Here is a 23,802-nt window from a genome sequence, read left to right as displayed (position 1 = left end):
GAATGAAAACAAATTTAAAAAAAAAACTTTTTAATACAAGTAAACATATTAGCAATGAATTAGAAAAGAAAAAAACTAAGTGTCACCGTCCATATAAGGGATGTAAGAGCAGGGTAGATTAAGGGTTGAAATTATTTTTATCTTATTTTCAACTTTGATGATGAATTTTGTTATAACTTCATGAATGTAGACGAAAAATAAGAATAAAATTTTTCGATGTGTGTCTTGGTTTTCGAAATATCGAAAGCTAAATAATTAAACAAAATTTTCAATTTTCGATATTTTGAAAATTAAGCCAGATATCGAAAAATTTGATTCTTACTTTTCGTCTTATATCGTCAAGTAATAATATAAATTTATCATCAAAATTGAAAATATCAATTTTTAAATTTGTGCCCCCACTACCATGCTCATACATCCTTAAACTTTTATATAAATAATGTTAGAAAACATTCCACTTTCCTCTGTATGAAAGCGAATCACAAAAACTTCTCCTACTTAACCGAATTTAAAATGGCTGAAAAATTCATTCAACTCTCTCTAAATGTCTACAATTTTCGGCTCTGATATTTTTACTGAATGAATGACTGAAGCTTATATAGGATAAAGACAGCAATAAGAAATGAAAAAGATAGAATGAAAGTGAAAATGGTGAGCCCACAACAAAACTTGGGAATCTGAATCGAAATCTGGAATGACCAAATAAGATTGGTAGTCCGAAAAATGGAAAAGAACTTGAAATAGTTTTCAGTCTCTTCTAAGGCAAAAGCGACAAAAAAAAAGGACAAATAAGGCAAAAACGACAAAGAAAATTTTTCTGTTTCTATTTAATAGATTATTAGCAGAATGAATTAATAAGTTTCGATTTTGCAACTTTCAACTAGAAAAATAAAAAATATACATACTTCATAGTATGTTGAATCGTTTACGAACTTTTTGATTTCGCTGTATATTGTACTAGCATAGCAGAGAAGCTGCTGCCTGGACACCAGTCAGAACGAGTACATGGTAGTAGAGTGGATTAGAAATTCATTCTGGCGACATTTTGATCCATATAGTCTCTTTCTCTCTCAACATACACACACAAACTTATTTATCCATTCATACGAAATATTATATAATATATACTTTCGTTACGAATGTTATGATTTTTCCCTTCAAATTTAATACAATATTCTACATCTCAAATAAAATATTTTCAATATATGTAGATTTTGGTTTGTGTATGTTTTATTTGTACAGGGAGGGAAATTTTGGAAAATGTTATGAATAAGAAACCGCATCGATTATCTAATGTGTATGTGTAATATAATTCACCAAGCTTTTAGATTTACTCTGTCAATTCCGTCCGTGGTATGCTGAGAGTTGCGGGTTCGATTCCCGCCGTCGCAACAAAATTAATTTAAGTTTTGGGCTGGCGTAGTGCATGTTATATGCTTGAAGGAGGTGCATTCAGCATCTAAAATTGAGGAGCTGATAAATGAAATTATCTGCGGAAAGGTGGTAAAATACATATATGGTATCACAATGGGCTCTATAGCCTAAGTGTGTCCCTCGTGGACAGCCAATATAACCTAACCTTACCTAGATTTACTCTGTCCTCCAATCAAAGCATGGTGTATTCTTGTAAATATGAGTTGTTTGAGTTGAACTTATGGACTATGGAGGAATTGGTTTGGTTCTGCAGTTTTAAGACCTTGCGTTCAAAAATGGGACTCTATTGATAGACATTTTCGGTCTATTTTTTTCCTAAGTCCATATTATATACATGTATGTATCGATTGTTGCTGAATTTTTAGGATTTTGATGGTTAAACCTAAATAACGAGTACAAAAATGAAATAATAATAAAAAAAATGAAACAAATATTTAGTTCAAGTACTATTATAACCAGAAAATGCCAGTAAGACCCCCAACCTCAAGATTAGAGTATGAATCTTGAAAATCCTTTTTTTTTAAATTATAAACCTACAACTAACTTTACATTGAAAAATTGCTCATATTAGCATTTAAGACCAAATGTCTAATTTGCTGAGTAATGAGTACAAGTAAACAGAAAATCATAAGAAGTATAGAAAAGAAATATGTGTACAAGTTAGTTATGTACCTGCCACGAATCGACTCGAGAGTGAATTAGTTGTGAAATACCAATTTTGACGTGTTTTTTTTGAGTGCTTTGCTAACTCTACTACGAGAACCCTTAAGTCATTTTATGGAAACGCGCTATTTTGTAAATAATTCCTTCACAACTAATTAGCGGCACATTCTTTACCTATTACCATTCTTCTACGAAAGCCTTAAAATCATTCTATGAAGGCGTGACACGTTCTTAGTTAACTTGATGCAAATATAATAAATTACATAATAAATTCACGTTTGGATAACTGTGTATAAAAAGATGGCACACATCATATATGCCTTTTTTTTTCATTTCCTTCTATCATATTAATCTTGTAAATATAATTATCCTTATTTCAATAGTGCGTAGTATATATGTCTATCTATTTGTATACAATAATAAATTGTATTATAGGAGAAATATATTCATGAATATGCAAATCCTGATTTAGTGGTTTGCCAAAAACCAAAGTGAATATCAAACCATACATATATATAATAATATAGATGTATATAAACTCAAAAGAGTTGAGCTTTATAAATATATTTATTATATAAATATATACCATATATATATAGTTCCATCAGAGAATATTGACTCAAAATAAATAATTCTCTTGATTTTATAAATGATTTCACATTTGTGTGACATTGCGATATTCCATTTATTATTTTAAGTCTGATTTTTAACTAACTTAACAAAAGTTTTTGTCCTTGTTTTACCTGACACGAGGGGGTTCTTTGTGTGTTCAATTAAATGAGACGAAATTGGCGTGAAGGTATGATCCGCAATAACCCTTTAGGCAATATTTTTGGGAACATAGTATTCCATTTCAACTTTTCGCTTCATATGAGACTCCAAAAATTTGAAATGTTTTCTCAAAAAATCAAGTCTTATTTCAATTGTTTTATCACTTTCATCCATATAAGAATTTAATAAGAATAATGTCAGCATAACAGAATGAACACACATTCGAATATTTCGAGACATATATCAGAAATATTTCCTCATTATAGTTAAAACCCCTTTCTTTTTTTCTGGAATTTAATCCTATTTGGTGTTCGAATAAATTTATCGGTATTAATGAAATATAATCCAAAACTACTTGGACGATGTTATGAAATTTATCTCGAATATCTAAAAATTATAAACGACTCTCCCTCTGATTTTGCTAGAAGTGACGAATAGTAATCATCCTAAGACTATAAAAAATATGATATAATTCATTCATAATATATTAGATGTGATTTATATACTTTATAAAAAGCTATTGTAAAAGCTCAAATATCCACACACACACATACATACACATTATCAAGAGTTGAATTGAGTGGTCGAAGTAGATTGTGGTGTTTTCACTTTTGTTTGTCGTTTTGTGATTTGATTGAATAATATTTGTTATTTTTTATCATTCATGTGTGTGTGCGTCTCGCACGAAATTAGCATGCTTTCTATCCGCTGCTTTATTATGAATAGAAATATATGAAAAAATATAAGGATAGCAATATTCTTTAAATGCCTAGACTATACAGGGATTTTCAGCATAGCTAGTCTAAGTCTTTCTTGAGGGAGGAGTCAGAATAAGATGACATAAAACAACATTTTTCACGTTATATTTTCATTGGAATGTGAAAAAACTCAAAAATCATGATAATAAAAGCTCAAAATCATTGAATAAATTTACTTTTGAAAAAAGCATCAGAGAGGAGATAGAGAACGTTTGATTGCAACGATTTTCATGCAGGAAACAAAGTGGAAAGGAAAATTGTAATCAATATCGAATAGAGAATATCAATGAAGCATTTTATGACATTAAATATATAAAAACATTTTTAGATTGTTCTAGAACTTATGAGGAAAATTCGTTCTTAATCATATGCCTTCAGAAAACTTGTTGTTTAATTTCATACATATTTTATTATATACTGAAATAACTTCATTAAAAATTCACAATACGTTCAAATAGGATATCTAACAATATCATACACCTTAAATCTATATGCACGGGAAAGCGCTGTGTCAAGTTCGAGTCTACTACAAATTTATTTCTAGCTTAATGGATTCGTACCAATGATTTTAACTAATGATGGTTTCTTAATGAATTATGATATAAAGATAATTTAAAAAAAACATACGGGGCAGTCTTTTGGGACTGTCGGTGGAAGTGAAGACTAAATAACTTGTGAGTTGTATAAATAGACATATATACAAAGTGAATATAGCTTGTCACAATTCTAGATAAATATGGTGGGAGCGCAAATAAATACATTTGAATAGTAAAACGTAATGTAATATATCATTTATGTGCGTTTCCACCATTTACTTCATGGGTTTTCATTTTTTAGTGCGGAATCCGAATTGTGATTCTCATCCTCGCATCTACTTGAACACACGAAAGAAATTTCAACATAATCGGTCCATCCGTTCAGGAGGCGTTCAATTACAAACACACGCGATGACGATGATGGTAACGATTACTAGAGTTTCATGATTTTTGTTCACCTAAAGAGTGCTCAACATGCTAAAAGAAGTTTCTAATTCAAAAAATTGATACTTAATTTACTTTTGTGCTGTGAAGGTTTGCATTTTTATTTTTATTTTGAAGTATGGTCGACCAAACAAAATGTTAAATACGTTCCTCTTACACTAAACTTACGCTTAAGCTCAATTGAGAACTTTGATCCCGCGTTCAAAATTTGGCTTCATCATTTATATACGAACCAAATTTACCTATTATTAGTTAGAATGTCGTTTATAAATCCTTACTGATTTTCAAATCCTTAATCAGTAACAAGTAATGCAAGTTAAGTCCACATATATGTATTTACCTCTTAATATCTGTGTATGTATGCATGTATATACAATCACTTCAGTATTTAATATTGTATGATATCATAAATTGGTTTTGGGGGAGGCGGTAGGATTGGTTCAGTGTAGTAGTTCTAGTGTTTAGTCTTTGTGTTGAATATGAAATAGTATGGAAATAATACACTACCAATGTTATTACTATACTATAAGTAAAATACAGTTTTGTTAGTTTAAGAGAGACAGGTAAAACTTGTCTAGGTAGATCAGATTATACGTAAATCTATCATGTACTCTTCGAATGTTCTACATATTCATCGTTGGTTTTAGAAAATATATATATCTAAATACCAATTTCTATATGCAAAATCCTTTATAAATCTTCTAATTTTGATTGTTTTATCATCGTATATAGTACAAGCAAAAGATATTTTGAGTTCAAAAATGTTAAAATTCGTTATAGGTATTTTGAAGAATGTTAAAAAGGTCAAGGAAGCTGTCGGGTAGACTTTTTGAAGTATTAGAAACTCTACGGTTCTAAAGATTTCCTCGAAAAAACTTGTAAACTGTACATGAAAACATGAAAAAACAAAAGTTGTAATTCCGCTTTTTTACGTTTTTTATGGGAAAAATGGCATATTATTTTACAGAAACGAAAAACAATCAAAACCATTCTAGTGAAATTTTTTTTCGAGAAGTGATATTTTTTGAACTTTAAATGTGTATTTCTTGTACTAATGTATAGAATTTAGAATTCATAATAATATTTTGGTTTTGAGAGTATTTAAGCAATATCTCATTAGATTTCTAATTTTCTTTGTTCATATTTAATTATATTTTGTAATATGTATTATATATTTTCAAAAATTACTTTGAATTGTTATTCTGTGCTTTGTATTAAACAATATTCGTTGCTTATACGATTTATTAGCTGAATATCATTTAATTCATCGAGATAGCTCCAGGAATGCGCCAAAATAAAAGCTTCTTGAAGAAATTTTTCAAAAACTACATATCCAATCACCACAAGCCATCGATTTTTGTATTATTTGACACAAAGAAATGGTTTAAACAAAGATATTTTGACAATTTGGCGGGTAGTTTCTAAGATATTGGCTGAAATCCTATATATTAATATCGCAAAGTAATTTCTGCAATCAATTCCCCAGAAACTTGTTTTCAAAGTAAAAATCGATCAGTTTTTCGTATCTACAAATTATTTAGGGTATTTAGGGTTTAGCATCTAGCCTGTTTGATGACTGGATGGATATTTTTGAAAAAAAACTCCGTCGTTTCTTCGAAATAATAGTTTTCAAAGCACCTACTCATCTAATCATGAACCTGAAAAAATACTAAAATATTTTGGAAAAAATGTACAAGCCCGGCAAGTTGGATAGAAACAGTTGTGTACGCAGATATGAATATTGTGTGTGTGAAGCCACTGCGGATACAGTATTAGACAAAAATTAAGGCTCATTTCACCACAAGCTAATCTACTCTTATCAAGTATATATTCCAAAACTTTTTAAAAATATTGTAGCTCGACAAGCTCGTTAAATAGAGCCGTACACTTATAAAGAGTTATTGGTCTTGCAGATCATTTAAAAATATTACATAAATTGAAATAAATTTTAAAACACATATGTGTAGCATGCATTAAATTTATTATAAGACCAATGATTCCACCTTACAAAGGCCTCTTTTCAATACACTTTATAATACTATTTTTATACAAAATATAAAAACATAAACAATAAAACAAAAATCAAATGGTCTGTGAAACAAAGGAATGTGTTTGTGACCCCGTCCCCACAGTTACCACTTAAATTTTCTGCACCCTTTATTTTTACATTTTTTCTGATTGTATACAAGCAGTGTATTATATTCATACAGTCAATACAAACACAGTAAAAAGTTCTGGCATTTTTTAAACTCAAAGCGAAAGATGTGTTTCTTGATGTTGGTGATGAACGCGAGAAAATTTTAAGCTCTTAACATAGCATTTTTCCAAACAATTGTACGTGGCAATCATAACCACAAGACCACGGACTCGTTTAGAATAAAAGTATTTCAAGAGTAATAAAAGAAGTTTTACAATCGTAAAACGATAGTACGGTGTCGTACAATCTTTTTTGTCTAACTTTTCTCCACCAAAAGCTTGATAAGATACATAGTTCCAAAAATAGCAAAAAAAGAAAATTTAAATACGTCTCTCCTCCAAAGTTGATTTGACCAAAGCACGAACAATATTTTTAAACAAGCAGTAGAAACAAACATATTCCTTCTAGTTTTTTCCAATATAATATATTCGAATACCTTCGGATATACATTATATCGTATGCACAACATATAAACTGTATGTTATAGAAAAACCACATCGAAGATTTGATATCAATGTGAAAAACCGAACAATATATAATAAATGTATATTCAACCGACACCCAGTAGGTGGGTAAAGTCGTAAGTAATAAAAATTTACTCGTTTCCAAATCAGTGGCCATAAATTTTTATATCCTGTGGAGAATTATTATTGTCCTATATATATAATATTTATTACAAACAACATTGTATTATCAAACTCAATGAAGTTGTAAACCTTTCAGAAACTGTGCAAGGTTTAAAGTAATCAATATGACGTCACATATTAAGATTTTTATTTCATTTTTAATCTTTTGATATAATATTATCATATAAAATTTCCTAAAATTAAAAGCATTCTTGGTTGCTCTGAATTTATTAAAAAGTATTATTAATTAATCATAATAAATAACTTTTTTGCATGTCTTTGGTTTATGCCTTAAAAGTACAAGCTTTTATTGTATGCTAACGAGTAGAAAATAATTACTTCTCTGTCAATCATACATAATTTTACATGGAAAAGTTGGAGGCGTTTAATTTAAGATATCAAGGATGATTTGGAGCGCCTAAAGCTTACAAATACTCATGTGTTCATAGAAATATTTATTTTCTTTTTTTAACAATAAAAGCTTGTCCTGAAAATGTATTTTTTATTTAAATTTTAAATTTAAAACAAAAGTATATACATCATAATGGTCGATGGGAAAATCAAGTCGTGCTTACCATAAAAGACCATCCAATTAACGTATGTTACCCTTTCTTTTGATACCCATATTAGAGGAAATCATCTGAATTCACAAATTTTCCTGGTCATATCCCCAAGTGCTCCCCTACGGTATCCATGTCACAATTGGAAGATTATATTTTCTGAAGTCACTCACAAATTTACAAGCGATTATTTCTTATACACGAGCAATTTGAATTTTTAGCTTCATTCAATTCTTCCTCATTGAATAGTTGGGATAAAATCGGCAAAAGCATAAGTTTCTTTAAAAAAAATTCTTTTAAATAATTCGTTTTACTTTTATTAACAAATTAATTCCCATTCTATCTTTCGATCGTGTGACTTATCTGGTCTCCATAGGTATGCGCTATAATTCACAAATTTATCCCGGTTACGATTTACATTTTTAGTAAACAAATATTCATCAAAGAACACATTTTTTATTGTAATAAATTTTGGATCAAAAGTTGGTAAAACTTTCCACAAGCTACGACCTTTAATATTTCTTAATGACTTGTTTGATAATACTTTGTGACCAGTTACATTATCTTTAGAATTTATTTCCGCGTATAAATACTCATTTGTAAGGAAGTTTCTAATTGTGAAAGTTTCTCCATAATCAGATGTTTCAAATTTCCAATAAACTTCATTCGTTGGCGTATATTTCGAATATTGTGTATCACTTCTCTCACGTTCCGAGTAAATTTTACTTTTACCATCGGAGAATAAATATCCGGGATATTTTCGATTCTTTAATGTACATTTTTTACCATTCCAAATGAGATCTTGAATCCAAGACGGTAAATGATTTTTTATCGAAAGTAGAATAGGATTTTTTTGTTCTCTCATTGAAATCATAATATAATAGGCAAATTTGGTTATTCTAGGATAATTATTAATCAAATAATTCGAATTCAATTGGTTATATAAAATATTATATACTTGCGATTTGATAGACTCTGATGGAATATTTTTTGTAAATTCCACTATTGTATCATATTTATCAGGCAAGATATATCCTTCGTCGAAAACTCTTTGTAAAATTTCCAATAAATTGTCACCAAAATAATGCAAATAACTCTCGAAAAAATTATCAATTTTTGTGACCTCACATTTATTGTCTTTACCAAGAATTATATTCACCCACAAATCTTTCATGTTGTCTACGAAATTATCATTAATTTTTGTATATATTTCGGTAAGAATAGTTTTTGCAATAGAATTTTGAATACCATCTTGGAAAAATAAAATTTTCAAAAAATTCAAACAAGTGTTATTAATTTTTCTTTCGTTTGCTTTAATATCTTTATATAAAGTTTCGTAGGCAAGTATTGAATCGGATATGTTTGATAATTGATTAATGAACTTAAGAATATATTTAGTTTTTGCTAATTCATCGTCGCTTGGAACATTACAAGCATCGTTAATAATTATTGAGATGGGAACGGATTTTAAATCATAAAAATATCCAAGTGCTGATGTTGATCCGCCGAAAAAAATTTCCAAAACGCAAATTCTTTTTATGATGGCTTGTAATCTTTCCTTGTAAGAATCGCCCGGTATTTGTTTAGATACATTTTGGAATTCATCCTGCATTTGTTTCAATTGGTTTTGAAGGTCTTGAATATTCATCGCTGCTGTCTGTAATTGCTCTGAATTCTTTTGAGAATCGTTTTGACATTGGCTTTGAAAATATTCGATATACTTTGATGCTGCCTGCAATTGGTTAGTTTGTTCTTTTGATTCATTCTGACATTGATTTAGTTGTTTTCCAAGATCTTGAATATTTTTCGTTGCTGTGTACAATTCTTCAGTTTCATATCTGGATTTATTTTCTGATTGTTTTAATTGGTTTTGAAGGTCTGGAATATTCATCAATGCTGCCTGTAATTGTTCGAAATTTTTTTTTAAATCGGTTTGACATTGGTTTGATTGGTTTTGAAGATATTGAATATAATTTTGTGATTCATTCTGGCATTGAATTAATTGGTTGAGAACTTCTTTTACATTGTTGTTTGCTAACTGCAATTCCTGATTTTTATTTTCTGATTCATCTTCAGATTGTTTTAATTGACTTCGTAGATCTTGATTATTCTTCGATGCTGTCTCTAATTGGTAAGTTTGCGCTTTTGATTCATTTTGACATTGATTAAGTTGTTCTTCAAGATCTTGATTATTTTTGGATACTGTGTGTAATTCTTCATTTTCTTGTTTGCATTTATTTTCCGATTGATTTAATTGGTTTTGAAGATCATGAATATTCATCGCTGCTACCTGCAGTTCTTCAATTTTCTTTTGTGAGTCATGTTGACATTGATTTAATTGATTTTGTACATCTTGAATATTTTTGTTTGCCATCTGCAATTCTTTATTTTTATTTTTTGATTCACCTTCTGATTGACTTTGAAGATCTTGAATATATTTCGATGCTGTCTGCAATAGGTTAGTTTTCTCTTTTGATTCATTTTGACATTGATTTAGTTGTTTTTCAAGATCCTTATTATTTTTCTTTGCTGTAGCTGTATTGGAGACTAACAATTGTATTGTCTCCGATGCTGTTTGCAAATTTCTTTCGCATTCGTTTAGTTTTAATTTGTTTTCAAAGTCTTTTTTCTGCTTCAGCAATAATTTAGTTTGTTTTCTCATTTCATTTACAATAGTTTGTTGCTGTTTTAGTCGCCTTTGAAGTTCTTTGAGATTCATCATTACCATTTTCAATGCACTATTTTGGTTCTTTGGAATTTTTATTGATATATTTATCTTTTGTTTCTTGTTCTTCACTTCGGCTTGTGATTGATAACGTTTCAAGTCTTTACCTCCAAGAAGTTGGTCATATTGGTCGTCCTTCTGGTTCATTAATATTGTTAAATATTTTTCCATCTCATCTAAATTATTCTCTTGATCTTTTACTTGTTCTTGAAGGATTAGTAAATTATTTAATGCTACCTCCGTTTGTTTGTTTATATTTTGTGTTGCATTTGTTTCAATTGGTTCTTCAATTACAATTTCAGCGGTTTCAGCTTTCGAGGAACAATCGCAATCTCCCCGCAGTTTTGATGAAGATTGTAATGTATTATTTTGAAAATTATTTCTGGTGACATTTGATGCCCTGTTTAGGTTAAGTATTTCATCTTTTCCTTGACTTATGCCTGTTAAAGTGCTTAAGTTTAAGATGGTTTGATCTATTTCTCGACTTGAGAATAATAATTTTGATTCGTTAGCCAAAACCATTTTTATAAACATTACTTGAATTATTGTCCCAAGTGCTACTTTTATAACGTGATTACTGGGTGACGTTTTGTGTTTGGCCATTTCAGTCACTATCTAAGCAATACAATTAATATTACCATTTTTAACAAGGTTTTCTTAAGGAAGTAAATGAATACCGATATTGTTATGCTACAGAACCAACAATTTAATACAGAAGTTTAATACAGAAACGTTCTCGGGATATTCGATAATTCAATTCACTATGATTGTGAATTCAATAGTGAAATCGTATATGATGAAAGCGACAGAGGAAATATTTTAATAAAAATGTTACTCTTTATAAAATAGCAAACATCTTTGGTTCGAAAACAAACTGTCTTGTAAACTCAATAAATTAGACGGAAATCGAACACGAAAATTTTGAGAACATTGTTTTAATTTGGGTGCACAAGTTCTTAATTTACAAAACACTTACCGAGGCATTTGTTACTAATAAAAATTAAATGATTAGAGTATTTTTATTTAATATTTTCGAAAATTATTCAAAAGTACTAAAAAAACTTCTATAAATTGAATAAATTATAGAAGTAAATTAGAAAAGAATTGTATTGCATTCTAATTTAATTTTACTAATTAGTAAAGTTTTTTTTATTTTGTTTATTACGAAAGTATTTAATATAAATATATATTAGTTTAATTATTTTCAGCACATTCCTTGCAATTTCACAATATTATACTTGAAAATGCTACATTTAATCACTCAAATTCTACATTCTATACTCTAAACGTTCACTAACAGTATTATCTTATTTTTGATTGCCGCAGTGTTTTTATTCCCGTAACTATGTAACATTAAGAATGTATCTCCTTTACCAGGTATTTTGATCAAAGATCCATGATAATGCGTCCATCTTTAAACCTTATCTACTCTATCAACTGAAATATTGAATGATTAAATCCGTAGTCATAGTGATTTAGATAGAATATGAGGTAAAGCATAAAACCCAATAGTTACGTTATTAAACCCAATATTAAGGTACACTGAGGTACAAAAATTTACCCTTTATAAAGGAGATCTATAAAATTTATTTTATTACTCTGATAAATCTTAAATATACATTTTAACATGGGTTTCGTTTTTTCGATGGAAAAAAGTTTTATTTTTCTAGGTTACTAATATTATTTATTTTACATATTACATAACGTCTAACACACCTATAGAAGTTTTCACTTCCAAAAATTTATTTTATTATAATAATTTAACATTGAAAAGTTTTCATGTTAATATTCAAGTTTTAAACAAAATAAAAATTTCCATTCACCATCCTTGTCAATTGGTTCTTCTAAAAACGCAGTAAGTACTTTAGAACTACTAGAAACTAAATATTCATTATTAATCGTGTTTTTTATAGTAAGATACTCATTATCACTAGAAGGTGTTATTTTCCAATGGCTACCTCTAATAGCGGAGCATTTTAAATCCGTATCGACTTTGTGGCCTATCCATTTACCAGACGAATATGTTTCTTCCGAAGCATATAAACACTGGCGTGATTCATAGTTTTTTATAATAAAAGAACCACCTCGGTCAACAACTTCAAGAGCCCATCCACTGTCTTTATTCGTTTCATATGTTGAAATAGTTGTATAGACTATACTAGGTGTTTGATATTTACATCCGCTAGCCAAATATCTATCCCCTTTTTTTATAAGAATTCCAGAACCAATTTTTTGAAGAAGATTTACGGCCCAAGATGGAATGATTTTCACTAATTTTGGATACATGTACATTTCTTTATATTTAGGAATAAGTGTATAGGCATATACAAGTTTTGTAATCCTATTATCATTAAGCCAGTTGTTATCTCTTAAGGCTTGTGCTAGGTAAGCCAAAACAACGATTCTCTGTTCGTTATCTAGGATAGTAGTGATCCGTAAAAATTTCAAAATATTATCATATCTGATCGTTAAAGCATTTTGTTTTGTAAAAGCTTTTTCGCAAATTGCACCCAAATTCTTATCTACGTAATAACGTTCGAGGATCATAAAATTTGGTAATGGTTCTTGACCACCAACAATTATTTCACTCCATAAATCGATCATTATTTGTTTTAAAATGTTTGCGATTTCTTTATTTAAATCATCTGGGAATATTTTTTTCGCTTTTATAATCTCTTTCGCTATTTTTATGGCTATTAAACAATTTACAAGTTGTAGGTAACAATCGAAATGGCGATTTTTAATATAAATATTGTATAAAATTTTGTAAACTCCTTTGTAATCATCGTAATGTATATCCGGTTGATTTATGAAAGTAATAATATTTGTGATTCGTTCGTAATTATTATCACTTGGAACAGTTAAAGCTTCTGCAATAATCGCTAATATTTCACCAATTTTTAAATTTACATAGATATTAACGGCCTTTTGAATATTTCCAAGTATAATTTGCGCAGTAATTTTGTGTACTTTTTGAGGTGGTTTAGTTGCATTAGACGAATTCTTTAGTCTTTCCAATTCTTCGATTGTTTCCTTCAACTTTTGCTTTGTTTTACCCAATTCTGCATTTGTGTCCTGTAAATCTATTCTGACTTCAATTAATACGTTCTTGGTATTTTGACATGTTTTGTTTAGAGTGCCTAATTCTTTTTGGACGCGTTCTAATTCACTTGTATCCTCACATTTGCTTGGTTGTAAACCCTTATATCTCAAAGCTTCTTTTACCTCTTCCAATTCTCCTTCTGCTTCTTTCAATCTTTCCTGAACAAATATCAATTCTTTTTCACATTTCGTGTATTTGTTTATATATTGACCTTGAATATATAGTTCTAACTGTAATTTTTGTATTTCTTCGATAGTCATAGGACAAATACATTCTTCCAGCTGACATTCATAAGTGCAAGTGCCAGGACATTGAGTACAACATCTTGAACTACACTGATCTCTTTTTACGCGAATTTTACGCTTTTTAGAATTAAATCGTTCCATTGATCTCAACGATAAGTTATTATCAGTTTCTTCAAATCGATGGAAAATTTTCTTGTTCGGACTAACCACAGAAAAATGTCTCGTTTTTAATATTGAATCGTTGTGAGAAACTGTTGGAATATTATTTGATAATGTACTAAAATTTGCTAATTCTGAATATTTTGGTAAAATTTTTCCCACAGTTGAAAAAATTTGAATTGAGAATATTTGTACAATAATAATCAAAATATTTGTTTGTTTATGGTAATTTTTTCTCATTTTTCAACAGCCTTGATCTGCAATACAAAAATATTTCGAAGTATTTATTTATTGAAGCTTTTTAACCAAAAACGGCATATGTTACGATTATTAAACTCAATTTTCCGTTAAAAAATTTTACTTAAAATTAAATAATACTCTCGAAAATGTTCGAAAAAGTGGATTTGAGTAAACTTTTACAAAAACTTTCCCATACTGGGGCGTTTTCAAAAATAAATATTAAAAAAAAAAGAATAATAATATGTTTGCCTCTTAATACTCGAAACTTGCAGGTACAATTTATCGAAATTATTCAGTTTTGATGAAATATCATGTTAACAGCATCATTTAGCCTAGTACCATAAAAATTTATAGAATATATGTATAAATTTATAGAACTGTATATCATAAAGAAGTAATTAAGCTAATATGAAGCATACTTTTATTAATTTTACTAATTAGTATAAAAGTTTACAAGTTTAAACAATTATTTAACAAAAATTCACAACAAATTATAAAAATGTTTGGTTTCATAATTTTTTTATTTGATGCATTTTGTGTTCAATGAAATTTGTTACAATGAAAATTTTGTAATTTATCCTTCCTTAAAACTGTAAGTTCACGAAAATTTACTTGTCAAAAACCTAATATTGCTTCGCATAACATCCTTCGATACTTATAGAAAGTTGACGCCAATTTATCGACCGAGGAGGTCATGGTAGAATAAAGATCTTCCTTCCATTACTGATTGTGTCGCTATTTTAAAAACTTGATTTCTTTGTAATAAAACAAAAAATTTCGCGATCAATCGCGTTCACTTCTTTTTATACTATTTTATTACCATTATTATTATTTTCATATTTTTATATCATTTTGAATATAAAAATAAAATATAGATAAGGTTAGATGTAATACCTTGGGTCCATTTTATCTTGAATCATTTTGTTGTTTCTAAGCAGAAACTGCTAAATGTGGGTGTTTTTAAATGTGAATGTAGGTAGGCTGAAGGCTGATTGCTATTATAATTTTGTTTTCAAATACTCAACATAAATCATTGATTATTGATACATGGCTATATGCCTGTATTACATTTTAGAATTACATTCTTGTTTTTTACTTTTGTATGTTAACTTTTTTATTTTTTTTTCATGTATATTTTGATTCTAAGTGTAGGTACTACTCCTTCCCTTATTATTTGTGTTTACAACAACGCATCATTGTAAAGATATCACAATATAACGCAACGGTGAAAAACACAGCAGGAGTTAAAAAATATGTTTAAAATATTGAGCAAAAAAACACTCACATAACGTCTATATGATGTCTCAGATCAGGAAATTTCCATTCCAATCATTCGATTTTCCGAAGAAAAAAAGTTTGTATGAACTTGAATGTTTTTCAGTTTTGTTTGCGAGATACAGGTTGTAAAATTAATTAAGAAAAACCTAATTTTGAAAAGAGAAAATTGGAAAACAGGACATATTTAGAAGTCAATTGCTGTGATATCCTCATGGTTATAAAAAGTGATATAGTTTTCGAACATCGAAAATAATCGAAAAAAAGTTGCCTTACGATGGAAATATGCTGGGAGATTGTTTGTTTGCTTTCCGGAAGGAAATATTTTTTATACTTAAAAATTTTTAGTCGATACGCTTGTGCATGGAGGTAAAACAGAAAAAATACTTGCTTTTCTATCACAGACGACAAAATAAAAACATAAAATTATTATTTATTACCAATTTTTATTATTTTCTAAATGGTTTTATGAATACCGATAAAAATGTTTGTTTCCATTTTTCGAGGAGGAGAACTTTTTTTATGAAAAATTAAATTATTTTTATTGCACGTTAAGTAATAACATATGAGACTTTTTCTCATAGATTAGAGTTTTTATACAAACCTGGTACAATTGACTTGTCTGGTACAACGAGATTTTTTATAATGCATGTTCGCCCTTTTCTTTCGCCCTAGGAAGAAGTTAATTTCTATCGAGTTAAAACTATGATGTATTTTTATCGACCTATTTTCATTTTTAAAAATTTTGTTGAAACAAGGGAATATTTACTTGCTACCATCTTAAGAAAGTATTTGCCTGTAAAATGGTATTTTTTTACAGTAATAAATATATACATTACTAGATTTTTTAAACAAATACATCTTTTTCCACTACGACAGTTTTTTTTTTTGCTTCTAGAATTCTTAAAATACATAAATAAAAGTTTAACAATTCTCAAACGTTTCATAAATAAACACAATCATCTCTTATTTCTGAACAATTGATTTTGATGAATTTGACAGCTTTGCTAGAATCTTGTTAGCATAGAACACAAAAATAAAAATTTACAAGCATTGTTAAACATAGAAAATATAGTAGCCATTCAGTCATCTTATTAGAAAACAAATAAGATAACTTATTACAGGGTGGAATCAAAATTAAATATATTGAAAACAAATATGAAATAGTCTGTGAAAATTGTAAAAATTTGTAGCTTTTACGTTTGAATTATATTTTGAAATAATATATTTAAGTACACGAATTCCATCGGTATCCAGTAAATCAATTTCAAGCATTGAACAACTGTACATTTGTACAATTCTCTGAGAATGTATATTCAATTTCAATTGAACTTTGACTTGAAGCTTTCTTTTTATTTTCTTGGATATATTTATGCTATTTCTTTTAGTATATGAATTTAAGGTATAAGTCCAATATCTGTTCGGAAAATCACAATTGACGTCAAGCAGTCAATAATGCAGTCATATGGAATAAATAGACCAATGAAGACCAGGCTTTTTTTCATACATTTGAACAGTATTGTTTTAAATTACTACGGATTCTTAAGATACATTTACTTAAACAGAATAAGAAGCTGGAGACCATATCAGTACAAAAATGCGAAATAAATTCATGAAAAAAATAAAATTTTTCGAGTGAGCTTTTCTTTAAATGTTTCGAGAACAATCGATTCTCGTACAACACCCTGTAAAAGTTCAAAAGAAAACACAAAATATTGTATCACATATATAGTGACATGCTAGTTTTCTAGATTGACTACTACAATTACTAAAGCGGACGTGATCTACATAAGATTATATCTTATACATACATACTATCAAACACATTTACTACCAAAGGGAACTGGAGGTCAACTATACAAGAAATGACACCAATTTCTTTTAGAAAATTGACTGAATACTATATTATATATTTTTATGTAACAAATAATAAATGTTATGCAATCATATATACAAATTTTCTATTATTTTTATACAAGGGTTTTTCTTTTTGTATTTCTCTGAACAATTCAAATAGTGGACCGTAAGAGGAGGGCACTTTAATGTGTTGCACTTTTTCGTTTCTTGGTTTTATTCGATATTTGAAGACTTTGGATTTCCTTCCCGATCGAACTTTAGTAGGGATGAATTACATTTTCATCTGAAAAAGTTTGCGTTAAATAACGCTGGATAAATCATATTAAAATTATTTATAGTTTGACATGATTGGGAAAGGCTTTATTGAATTTTTTAGAATAATATCTGCCGGGGTAATAGCAGCGATTTGTCTGTTTGAAAATTATAATTTATATCGCAAGAACGTCTTAAAATGACTTTCAAGAAAGCACCTGAGAGCAGTGACACGCAGGTGCAAGTGTACTTCATCCACCTAATTCTAATACTAAAAGGAATAACCAAATCCGACATCTATAAACTTTTTCCTTACTTTCGTTACATGTTCATATACACATTCCGGTACCGAAATACTTTCGGTGCATTTCAAAGTAGAATTGAGAGATCAGCTATCCTAATCTGTCACTATCCTACGGTCCATAGTCTCGTATCACAGGAATGAAATAAAGGGATGTTCTTTAATCTATTATTATTGTATATGGAAATGGACTAAAAGGATCACTACTTTATTGCTGAATCACTGTATATATTGTTTTAGTTTAGAATCAGAATTGAAAATTTATTCATAAGAGTGAGTTTTTCAATCTAATAATATTTGATTTGGATGAAAATTCATTTTTCCCCTCTGATGTCTGTGATATATTAGTATTGACTGATTTTTAAAATTCCCAAAAAAATAAAAATAAAGTAAAATATTTATAATTATTTTAAATACAGACCAATACAAAGTGAGTTTGGGTTCCATGTGAGTGTTCGCACTACCGATTATACCGTCCAACCTGACTTAGCTATGAGCGTAGGAAAACTCGTCTCAATAAATCATGAACTTTCTTACTATAAATCTAATTGAAATTATCCTCCAATATTGTGGCGCATTTTGATCTTTTATTGCCCTTCCTTCCTTTGTAAAGAGATAGGTAATAAACTATATTGTGTTATGTTTGTTAGAATTTTTTTTTTTTTTTAAGTATGAAATATTACAATGATGATATAACTGTCGAAATACTTACTATATTTATTCAATGCGTTTGTATAACATTTATATATTTTGATAGCATTTATTCATATAGAATATATTATGGTAAAGTGTTATACCTTGACAAAAATGTATATTGAATCATCATTTCCAAGATTATTTATTGTAGAGAGCTTTGTTTTGTGAAACACCACTATAATTAAGTAATTCACGATTTTATTTTTGTTCTTTTCTCGGTATTTTTGCAATTGTATGTGACATGTTTCCACCAGGGGGACAATGCTCAAACTGTTTGGATTAAAACAAACTCCCGTACATTTAATACTAAAAAACGATATAAAATTATCTTTCAAATAAAGCCAATTTCATTTGCATTGCACATGTTTTCCATTGTTTTTCAATTTTATTTCAATATAAAGTTGTGAACTTCTAAAAAACAATTGTTACCTAAATGTAAACTATGATTTAAGGTACAACACTCTCTTATTTAGAATATTTTATACATTTTAGTTTAGTAGTGACTGAATGAATATTATAAGCTCTTTGAAAAAAATGTTTTCTCTATCTCAGAATGACATTCAGGGGACCACAAATCATATGTCATAGGAAAAGTAGTATTATATATACATAAACATATATGGTGCTATTTTTGTGTATGTGTTTAAAAGTGGGTTTAGATGGGGTGTAATAGGGTGAAAAATATTATATACACTACTTTTTTTCCTAGTATATCCCTTATGATAGTTAAATATACGTGTAAAGGTAAAAAAATGTTTTACCTACCTTGAGCTTTTGTAGAGAAGTAAATTTTTTTTAAGTTGAATTTTTTTCAGAATTTATATGATTTTCACTTTCAAGCGATAAGAATATTAAAAGGGAATTCCACAATGCATTCCAGCTGAAAATTGTTAAAACGATGGTCTAAAACAGGTTCCAAATTGGCGTATGGCCTCCAAATGTGGCGCGTTAAGTCTGTTTATGCCAATGATTTTCAATAATTAAGGATGCATTTTAACTTGATGGCTGCTCATTTAAGCCAATAAATGAGTTGACAAGCTATAACATAAAGCCAATTACGTTGAAAATAAAGTTTTCTGGGCTAAAAATGGTATGCAGGTGTTGATTTGTTTAACTAAAAAGTATATTGGTCGTAATTCAAATGAATATTGGTCGCTGTGGCCGATATGTCGTTATAATTGATGATATTATAACCAACATATTAACTTATGCGTTGTTTTTAGACATTCAGTCACGATCTTTCAACTTTGTCGTTATAGACGGTTATTCGTTGTAACCGATATCGCTATAAGCGATTTTGTTTGTACATTTTATAAAAGACCATTTTTATTTTAATGTCATAATCATAATAATGTTCATTTATTTCGAACTTTTAATATAAAAAAAATATCCAAATATTCTCGGGAAAGAATTCTCTCTGTATACCCCAAAAACGATTCGAATAGAATTCGGTAAATTGTCGCAGTTAACAGCAGTAATATTGTACTACGAACAGCTTAAAGGTAAAGAGCTATGTATAGGATATTATTGTAAAACTGTAGGAAAGTAGTAAAATTTTAGAAAGGTATACTGGAGTTTACTATAACTATACCTAACTGGTAATAATATTTTTGTAGTCTTTTGAGTATTGTCTGAACATATACTGATTTATCATATGTTTATCTCATTTTTTTGTAGTAAAATACAAATATCACTATCGCCTACATACATTCGAGTATAAGTGTATCACATATTTAAAGGTAACATAAAAATATGGAATGAGGATTCGCGGTAAGGATAATACCTATATTTTCTATCTTTTATGTAGTTATGTAGACATATACATAGAAAGACTGTGTACTCTTAAAAATGAGAAAAATGAACCACAAAAGTCATAATTTTCGTAAATATTGTTGAGATAGATTAGAAAAAATCATCGCTGAAACACAATCTTTTCAGGCCTCAACTATGTAGTTGTATCAAATTCGGGTCACATTTTTCAAATTTATGCTTCAATCTTACATTTCGATTCAAGTTTGATCAAACTATTTAAATAATTATTTAAAAAAAATGATAGGCAGGCATGAGGACTGTCGACAGATGAGTAAAAATTAAATTTTTCGGTATCTGGAGTAATTTTCAAAATATCGAAAATTAAAAATTTTGTTTAATTATATTGCTTTCTATAATTCAAAAACCAGATATCGAGAAATTTTATTCTTATTTTTCGTCGGCATTCATGAAGTTATAACAAAATTCATCATCAGAGTTGTAACTAATGTACAAATAATTTCAATCACAAGTCTAAACTTGACTTGGCGCTCATACTACCTAAAGTTTAAGCTTCTCACGAATTTTATGTTAGGTTCAGCTCTTTAAGGTTGAATGTGTACCTAAACATATACCTAATAATGATAGTAGATGATATGTCTACTTTTTTGTAACCATCAACTACTATTGTGAATATAAAAATATATTACGCGCGGTGTGGTAAAGACTACTTTAAGCTTTACAATGTAATGTATCGTATTTTGTAGAGTTGATGTTGCTGTTACCTTTTTTTTTATAGTCGCTTCTGGTAGAAAGATTTATGAAAGTTTGAAAAATGAAAATGATACATAAAAAGTATAAATTTCGTTTTTTTTTTCTGTAACAGTAATATTTAGTATTTTATATGTTTAGACCAAGGTAAAATTTCAAGATCAGGCTTTGAAAATTGTTGCATGAGGCATTGAGAGATTTGAATGAGATAAATTTTCAAATTTATTTTACTCATATTAGAAAAAATAGTCCCCACTTGGAAAAATATTTAAAAAAAATTTTATTTTCAATTTTATAATAATAATAATCATGGGTTTAAACCTCCGTTTCTCTGACATATATGCCTATAACAGAGACCACCCACATCATGATTTGTTAATTTTTATTTATTAAATTACATTCATAAATATAAAATTACAGTTATGATGAGGGAGGAGTCAGCTACTTTGTTCTTACCCAAGGGACGACAAAGTGATAAATTCTTCCGCCCCATTACAAGTCTAAGTAAACAAACGGTTAAAGTCTTACGCCGATTGACCACTTAAGGCTCTCATTTAAAATTTTGCAATTTTAATGAGAATGTATATTAGTTGAAAGAAATTATTTTCATTTTTCCCGTGACATTTTCATTTATTCATACATGTGCGGATACAGGAGGATAGGAAATTCCCTCTGAATCAATTTATATTTTCATAATATTCCTAAGAATATTGAAAATTCAAACAAACAATCCTAAAAATGGATTATATATTAATATAAATACATTACTAAAAAATAAATATTTGACATATGTTTAAAGAATTTTTCGAAATTTGTTCAAAACAATATTTTTCCACATATTTTACATTATTTAACCATACATATATATAAAACGATACATCCCCATTCTGTATTTATATATACATTTAAAATATATATATATTTATATATTTTTTTATTTGTAACAAAAATATTATAAAAATTGCGTATTGATGATATCATATCATATCATATATGATATTATTTATAATATTATATATGTATGTTGTATTCAAACTTGTTTTTTTAAAACAAACAGCAATGATAAATGACATTTCATATAGAATTTAATGTATTTCAAAAATGTCACAAACCATTCTATTGCAATATTGTTTTTATATTATGATTTGTGACATAAACTATGCACCAGATATTATTTTCTATTGAATATTTTTTTATGTTAAGTTAATAACTCAAGTAATCTCAGTTGAATTTATTGTTTAACTATGAAGTAATTCCTGTATCAATGTAAAGACTAGGATGAATCAGTATTGGCATTCAAGGTTACTTTTTTGAAAAAGGGCGATCACAAATAAAAATTTTTGTGGAAATGTGATGAAAAGAGAAACACTAGAACGTTTTCTGTGTGGTTGTTCGTCACTGGAAAACCGATAAGTCTTTGGTAAGGTATTTTAAATGGTCTGGAATAGATGGGGAAAATAAATGTTGTGAGTAATCCCCAAGAAACTCAACATATCAAGAGTGAACACCACTCTAGAAGTTTGGAAAATCACAAAAGTACTCTTATATTTTCATAATTTTCAGAACTTTGATGACTGAAAGTATTTAAGTACTAATATCATGAATTTTACCTAATCATTCTAGAACAGCTAAGACAGACGATGAACAAAATTCTTATTTATTTACCAAATGCTAAGAATTTTATTGAAATTGAAAAAATAAACTGCAATAGAATGTTATCTTGCTATTAAGCTACGGACCTCTAAAAATTGGTCCTTATTTGTTTTAAGACTATTTAATGGGAATCATTTTTGTGCAAAAGCTGAAATTGTACAATTTTAACCGTTTCCCTGTGGAATGTAAATACCACGAGTGTGTACTATTTTACGATTGGCGCACAGGAATTGAATTATCCGATAAAATCGGAACTTCTGTTATATTGAAATATCCTTTTCGTTGTATTTCCAAAAGAAAAAGTTAGTATATTATATATATTACTTTCATTAAGAGTTAAATGTTTTATAGAAAAAAATGATTCACGGCTCATAGTTTTAGACATCAACAACAATATAGAGAATATACTTAAACTTCAACATACCTATCTATGATATACAGTAAAACACACGGTAGAGAATAAAACAGTTACATGTATTAAAAAAAACAAAAATAACAGTAACTCTCTATTCTCTAAACATATGCACATACAAGGAAACAACAAACAACATTATAGGCAAAACATTATAAAAATACATATATATAGAAAATATGTGTTATATTACAAATTTTTTTTCTTCTTTACCCCGAATAATATAGAAACACTGTTATTGTGAAACGAAGATAAGTATATTGAATTCAATAATAATCTCTTTGTTTATGATACGTGTATGCAATGGTAAATGTTTTTAGAGAATGTAATCTTGAAAATATGAAATATCATACAAAATTGTGATATAGCATCATG

Source organism: Chrysoperla carnea, chromosome 5 (genome assembly GCF_905475395.1).
Source record: "Chrysoperla carnea chromosome 5, inChrCarn1.1, whole genome shotgun sequence".
Lineage (NCBI taxonomy): Eukaryota > Metazoa > Arthropoda > Insecta > Neuroptera > Chrysopidae > Chrysoperla > Chrysoperla carnea.
This window is presented reverse-complemented; position numbering follows the sequence as displayed.